This window comes from Olea europaea, unplaced genomic scaffold (genome assembly GCF_002742605.1).
Source record: "Olea europaea var. sylvestris unplaced genomic scaffold, O_europaea_v1 scaffold32, whole genome shotgun sequence".
Lineage (NCBI taxonomy): Eukaryota > Viridiplantae > Streptophyta > Magnoliopsida > Lamiales > Oleaceae > Olea > Olea europaea.
In genome coordinates this window covers 1,194,093-1,202,312 of record NW_019250835.1, presented here as the reverse complement: position 1 = coordinate 1,202,312, position 8,220 = coordinate 1,194,093, and the positions used below count along the sequence as shown (strand labels likewise).

At 36.4% G+C, this 8,220-nt stretch overlaps 1 pseudogene; it reads left to right on the top strand.

Annotated features, from left to right (window-relative positions):
* Positions 1-6,754: 6,754 nt before the first annotated feature.
* Positions 6,755-7,461, top strand: LOC111385549 (annotated as a pseudogene).
* The last annotated feature ends 759 nt before the right edge of the window (positions 7,462-8,220 follow it).

The window sequence follows — 8,220 nt, the reverse complement described above, 5'->3', positions numbered from 1 at the left end:
AACAACATGTCAAAAATCAATGTACAAATAGCAAAGTTCAATTGGATAGAACCTTGGTTCATGTATACTATGGTGTACACTTTGGTTTAGACATTGCCATGTGATATTACCCTATTGGACAGTTTAAATTTCAAGCAATTTTCTCATCCAATTTGTAATACTTCGAAATTTTATGCTCGTTTAAATTTCTTTTACGATAGCGATTTAATTTTCAATATTATTTTTGGCCATAAGAAAAAGGGGGCACCACCTTTGTAGTGGTTAATACTAGAGGTAGCTAATGAATGCAAGCATGAAGTGCTAAATGTTGTGTATACATGAAGTGATTATTAGTAGTCGAAATTCAAGTCAAGTTTGAATTTGGATGAAGTGGATTATCTTGTTAGGACTTCAATTGACCAAATGATTAAATTATTTTGTTGGGATTTATTTTACAATCTACAATATTTGAATATGTAGGTTGGATACAAATTTAAATTTGGGATACACTTTGCTAATAATGAAAGGTAGGGGGATTAGGTTATATTATTTGGAAAATGAGAGACTTCCTTTGTAAATCTAGAATTTGTGGCCACTTATTACCCTATAATCAACCCACTTGTCATTTATCATCACCATACACTTATGCAATAGACCAAACATGTGTAGAAGCAAGATTGAAAAAAAAATAGAAAATGGAAGAAAGAAAGAGGTGAGGCGGTGGAGATTGGAAAAAGGAAGAAAAATATCAATCCATTATCCTTATCCATATATATATATTCATATCCATTGTCATAGAGAAAAAGTTCCTTCACTTTGCAAAACATTTGGACACACAAATAGAGAGGAAAACCGAAAATAAGAAAGGAAGGGAAAAGGAAGTAAGCCTAGCACTTTCAATTCATATCTCAATCGAAGTTTCTTCAAGTTTTAATGTAAGATATTTTCTATGCTTAAGGGGTATTATTTTCATGGTAATATTTATACTTAAGTTATGCATGAAAAGCCATAATATGCATATGGTGGACAAGTCCACAAAGTTAGATATCTATTTATGCCTTAGGACAAGTCCGAAGGGCATCGGCAAGCCGGAAGGTGCAAGTATGTGTTTGATTGCATTCTTTTGTGTAGTATTATCATGATAAAATTCAAGCATGGTATCTTACTGAGTATTCCTTACACTCATAGTATTTTATACTAAATTTTCAGATCCATGATCGTTGGATTGATGGAAGTTAGTTGGCAAAAGCGATGATGGGTTAAGGACAAAGATGTTTTGCATCGAAAGTTTCCTTTTGTATGTTTTGTTCGATGACTGCTTTCCGTCTGTTTTTCTTATGGTATTATATAAAAACATGTATATGACATGATGTAATATGGTATTAAAATTAAAGTTTGTAATCATATCTTTCATGTTGTGTTAAGAGACATCTTTTAGAAAATTTCTCCTTGCTAGTGACAAAAGGCAGAAACGGGACAGTTTTGGGGTCAACTTCAAAATGATGTTTCTAACTCTATAAAAATCCATTCGAGACTCTAAAAATATTTCTGTGTTCCCCTTTGAGTTTTCTAAGTATGGCCGCAGGAATCACTGAATTTGAATGTTTATATCCTGAGATATAAATTTCTAAACATCGAGGGGTCAATCTGTATTTCCTGTGCAATACTTCACTGTTTTTAGTAAAACGTCCATATCATATGATCTTGGAAAATTTTCATATTTTAATCTAGAAAACTAATTGAAATTATCTTTCTAATGCCACAAATTTCATGTAAAACGGAGTTGGGATGAATTTTATAAAAATTGTTAAACCTGCTGCCCCAATTAACGTTGATAGTGCCGAGGCCGTATATGTAAAGTATAATTTCATGTTGACATGCACTTTTACCGGCCATCAAATTTTATAAGAATTATTTTACCAAAGTAAAAAATAAGTTTCTAACATGTAATACTTCTATTTAAGAGTATTTACATGTACCAAAGGCAGAAGCTATTATGTTTAGTACGTGACCCTCGAAGCTTAAGTTCGGGGTGTCACAGCGTGGTATCAGAGCAGTTATACTTTTCTGTAGACTTTTTAAAAGAAAGTTACTGTCCTTCATCATCGAGCAAGCTAGCAACTGACTTCCAATCAACGATCAAGGTAAAAAATTTTTTTTAATTTTATGAGTTTCCTTATGCAACGAACTGCTATATCTATGGCTGGATATAGGAATATTTTGAATCAAGTTATGGTCGAGATTATGAAGTCATAAACACTTATATCTAAATATTTATTAGAGCCTTGTAGAGTAACACAATTAATTTTTGTCCTAGTTATGGCACGAACGGTAAGAACCCCCACAAGGACAGAAGCTTGTGGTTTCGCGAAGAAGCGGGACATTTTATTGGCATTTTACTATAATTATCGTATGCATCCGCTCCATAGCCTCGAGCAACATCTTGATCTGCTAGATTGTATTATTGAGATGTTATGGGAGATACACCATAGCTTAAGGGATAAGGTGAAAATATAGAGGTTATATGAAACTGTTCCAGAACCTTGGGCCTCAGTCATAAATGAGATTGTGCTATGGTCTGACGATGACTTTTCGTATGAGGACCTTACGTATTTGCTTCGAGAAAGTTATGGAACTAGCCGTGATTTATAGCAAAACTTTAAGAAGACTATAACCTTATCCATGAATACCAGTTTACGAGCTACCAATTCTAGGCTAGAGAAGGGACCGTTGGCTAAGTGCTTTTCGAGAGTTCTAGATGAAAGTTTTCCCGTACCATTACCAGATAGTTTGGAGCAAAGTACGTTAGAAGAAGGCCAAGAAGAAGACCCAGATGAAGACCCTGATGAGGATCCAGAAGAAATAGAAGATTAGACACCATCTTACCTAGCTATCTTTGTTTTTCGAATAGAATAGGATGTAATATGTACCTCTGCTTTTGAATGTATGTACCATACCTCAACATGGCTCTTGTTTGTGAAAAATAATAATGTATATATATGAAGGAAAGTTGCCTTGGCCTTTGGATTTTCTTTCTAAAATTAGTATTACGTTTTGAAGTAATTCTAATTGGATGAATATTTTTTTATTCAAAGGAGATGCCTCCAAAGCGCAACCACGGCAATGCTAATGCTAGTTCTAGTGGTGGCGAAGTTAATGTTGCAAACTTTGCACGAGAATTGCTTACTGTAATGTGGGAGTTGGGACAGCAACAACAGGCACCACCTTTGACTGGGCAACGAACCCTAAATCAACAAATACTAGTTGAACATCAGAGCCCAACCAACCAACTATTCAATCTCAAATAGTACCTAACCCGAGGGATCGAACTGCAATGATAGAGCAGTTTCGTAAAATGAACCCTCCATCGTTCGAGGGGAGTATGGATCCCTTAGCAGTTGAGGATTGGTTACGAGAACTAGAATGTATCTTTAAATTTATAAGATGCGAAAATGCTGAAAGAGTAACATTTTCAGTGTTTATGTTAAAGAAGGGGGCTAGCCATTGGTGGGACATGACTACCAGGTCATTAACACCTGCTAAAGAACAGGCTATAACTTGGGAGAGGTTTAAGGAACTTGTAGAAGAAAAATTCTTCCCGGCAGCTGTGAGAGATCAAAAGGAGATGGAGTTCCTCAGACTCCAGCAGGGAACCATGACCCTCGTGGAATATGAACGCAAATTTGAGGAATTATCAATGTTTGCTCTACATCTAGTGGATACTGAGGAAAAGCGGGCTAGAAGATTTGAACATGGACTTCAACCTTATATTCATGACATAGTGTCAGTTCTTGAGCTGAGCACTTATCGAGAAGTTCTGAAACGAGCCCAGACTATTTCTTATCAAAGAACTAAAAACGTTGGAAATTCTTACCAAGTTCAAAATTTCTCAGGTAAGAGGAAGTGAAACTTTGATAGACAGAATATCGGTAAAGGAAAAGGGAATAATGCACTAAAGAAAGGAAAGACGGATATAGCAGGAGTTAGAGGTGAAAATCGTTGTCCTAAGTGCGATAGACCCCACAAAGGAGAATGTCTATTGGGAAAAAATGTTTGTTTCAAGTGTGGGAAATCAGGACATTTCGTTAAAGAATGTCCCCAGAATCAAACACAGAAGCCTGGAGATGATAAAAAAGGAAAAGCAAGAGTTTTCTCCTTATCTATGCAAGAAGCAGAACGAGACCCTAATGTCCTCGCAGGTATCATCTCTGTTTCCAATATTCCTGCATTTGTACTTATAGATTCTGGAGCTACACATTCATTCATTTCTTCTTCTTTTGTTGCAAAGTCTAAAGTGGAATGTGAATTTCTTCCGTATACCTTAGAAATATCTCTCCCATCTAGAAAGATACTTGTCGCTAACCAAATAGCTAGAGATCTTAGGATGGAAATTGATGGTAGAGGTATAGCGGTAGATCTAATTCCATTAACGATAAAAGACTTTGATGTTATCCTTGGTATGGACTGGTTGTCTAAAAACTATGCAACTATTCATTGTGCCGAGAGAATGGTGGTTTTTCGAAGATCGGGCGAGGAAGAGTTCCGTTTTATGGGAACTGAGGCAAATACATCGTCTCATATAGTGTCAACAACTCAGATTGAAAGGATGACAAGAAAGGAATTAGGTCAAAGATTTCTAGTATCGATGATCGATATTAGACAAGATAAGTTGTCAGCTGAGAATGTTCAAATAGTTCGACACTATAAAGATGTTTTTCCAGAAGACCTTCTAGGTGTACCACGAGACAGGCAAGTAGAGTTTACCATCGATTTAGTACCAGGAGCAACACCTATTTCAAAGGCTCCATATCGTATGGCACCGTTGGAACTATAAGAGCTGAAGGTACAGTTGAAGGAGCTTCTTGATAAGGGTTTCATTAGACCAAGTGTATCACCTTGGGGTGCAACTGTGTTATTTGTGAAAAAGAAGGATGGAACAATGAGGCTGTGCATTGACTAATGAGAATTGAATCGCCTCACTATCAAAAACAAATATCCACTTCCAAGAATAGAAGATTTGTTTGACCAGCTTAAGGGGGCTACAGTATTTTCAAAGATCGATCTGAGATCAGGATATCACCAATTGAAAATTAAGTCAGATGATATCCCTAAGACGGCTTTTAGGACGCGTTATGGTTACTATGAATTTCTGGTGATGCCTTTTGGATTAACTAATGCCCCGGCAGTATTTATGGATCTAATGAACAGAGTATTCCATGGATACTTAGACCAATTTGTTATAGTTTTCATTGATGACATCTTAATCTATTCGAAGAGTAATGAGGAACACAAGAAACATCTCATGATTGTCATAGAAACTCTAAGAAAAGAGAAGCTCTATGCCACATTTAAGAAATGTGAATTCTGGATGAATAAAATAGGTTTTCTAGGGCACGTAATCACAGCACGAGGAATTGAAGTAGACCCAACTAAAGTGGAAGCAGTAAATAATTGGGTAAGACCAACCAATGTTAAAGACATACGTAGTTTCTTGGGATTGGCTGGTTACTATAGAAGGTTTATCGAGGGATTTTCTAAAATAGCAGGACCATTGACCCAATTGACTCGAAAAGGGATAAAATTTCAACGGGCAGAGTGTGAACAAAGCTTCGAAGAGCCGAAACGAAGATTGGTCACAGCTCTAGTGTTAACAATATCTGACGGACCAGAAGGATTCGTTATATATAGTGATGCTTCGAAACAGGGCATAGGATGTGTTCTGATGCAGAAAGGAAAGGTGATAGCCTACGCTTCCAGACAACTGAAGCAGTATGAACGAAACTACCCAACCCATGATCTAGAATTGGCTGCGGTAGTTCATGCCCTCAAGATATGGCGTCATTACTTATATGGAAATAAGTGTGACATTTATACTGATCATAAGAGTTTGAAGTATTTTTTCAGCCAAAAGGAATTAAATATGAGGCAGAGGAGATGGCTAGAGCTAGTAAAGGATTATGATTGCACTATCCTTTACCATCCTGGTAAAGCTAACGTAGTAGCAGATGCTCTCAGCAGAAAGGCAGGTGGACAATTAGCAGTACTAATCACTATGCAGGACTAGTTATTAAAGGATTTCGAATAAGAGTAGCATAGGATGGTGACTCTTTCCTGCAAAAGATCAAATCCGAAGTTGGTACTAGCAAGCGAAAGGATTTTGAATTAGGTAGTGATAAAGCCTTACTTTTTAAGGGAAGGTTGTGTGTGCCTAAATGAGGGATTGAGGAAAGAAATTCTTGAAGAAGCACACTTAACTCCATATACTGCCCATCCAGGAGGTACAGAAATGTATCGTGATCTAAGAAGTATGTTTTGGTGGAGAAATATGAAACGGTGTATAGGTCTTTTTGTCAGGAGATGCATGACTTGTCAACAAGTGAAGGCTGAACATCAAAGGCCATTTGGATTTTTGGAACCATTAACAATTCCACAAAAGAAATGGGAGCATATAACTATGGATTTTGTTATGGGTTTTCCAAAATCAGCTAGGGGAAATGATGCTATGTGGGTTATAGTGGATCAGTTAACAAAGTCAGCTCATTTTCTACCTGTAAGAATGAATTTTAGTATGGATCAATACGCGTAGTTATACATCAAAGAGGTCATCCATTTGCATGGTATCCCAGCCTCAATTGTATCGGATAGAGATCCAAGATTTACCTCAAAATTTTGGAAACGTTTGCAACAAGCTATGGGAACCAAGTTAAATTTCAGTACAGCTTTTCATCCACAAACTGATGGACAATCGGAGAGGACTACACAGACTTTGGAGAATATGCTGCGTGCATGCGTCCTTGATTTAGGGGCAGTTGGGAAAATTATGTACCACTGGTAGAGTTTGCTTATAATAATAGTTATCATGCTACGATAAAGATGGCACCTTACGAAGCTCTTTATGGTAGAAGATGTAGAGCTCCCCTTTATTGGGATGAAGTAGGTGAACGAAGAGTTTTAGGACCTGAAATAATTGAAGAAACTAGTCGAGCGGTTGATAAAATAAGAGCTAGAATTAAGGTAGCCCAGGACCGACAAAAAAGTTATGCCGATAAAAGGAGAAAAGATTTGACATTTAATGTTGGTGATAAAGTTTTCTTAAAAGTGGCACCGATGAAGGGAGTTCTTCGTTTTGGGAAGAAAGGAAAACTTCCACCAAGATTCGTAGGTCCTTTTGAAATTTTACAGAAAGTTGGAAATGCAGCTTATCGAATCGCTCTACCACCAGATTTGTCAGCAATTCATGATGTGTTCCATGTGTCAATGCTTTGACAATATGTGTCAGATCAAAGTCATGTGGTTAGTTATCAACCATTGGATATCAAACAAAATATGACATATGAGGAAAAACCAGTAGCAATATTGGATCGCAGAATCCAACAATTAAGGACAAAAGAGATTCCGTTGGTGAGAGTTCAATGGGGGAACCATAATGTCGAAGAATCAACTTGGGAAAGAGAAGAGGAAATCAAGACCAAATATCCAGAACTTTTCAACTAAGTTCAAGGTAATTTCGAGGACGAAATTTTTTTTAAGGGAGGAGGGATGTAATTCTCCGAAATTTTATGCTCGTTTAAATTTCTTTTAGGATAGCGATTTAATTTTCAATATTATTTTTGGCCATAAGAAAAAGGGGGCACCACCTTTGTAGTGGTTAATGCTACAGGTAGCTAATGAATGCAAGCATGAAGTGCTAAATTTTTTGTATACATGAAGTGATTATTAGTAGTCGAAATTCAAGTCAAGTTTGAATTTGAATGAAGTGGATTATCTTGTTAGGACTTCAATTGACCAAATGATTAAATTATTTTGTTGGGATTTATTTTACAATCTACAATATTTGAATATGTAGGTTGGATACAAATTTAAATTTGGGATACACTTTGCTAATAATGAAAGGTAGGGGGATTAGGTTATATTATTTGGAAAATGAGAGACTTCCTTTGTAAATCTAGAATTTGTGGCCACTTATTACCCAATAATCAACCCACTTGTCATTTATCATCACCATACACTTATGCAATAGACCAAACATGTGTAGAAGCAAGATTGAAAAAAAAAATGGAAGAAAAAAAAGAGGTGAGGCGGTGGAGATTGGAAAAAGGAAGAAAAATATCAATCCATTATCCTTATCCATATATATATATTCATATCCATTTTCATAGAGAAAAAGTTCCTTCACTTTGCAAAACATTTGCACACACAAACAGAGAGGAAAATCGAAAATAAGAAAGGAAAGGAAAAGGA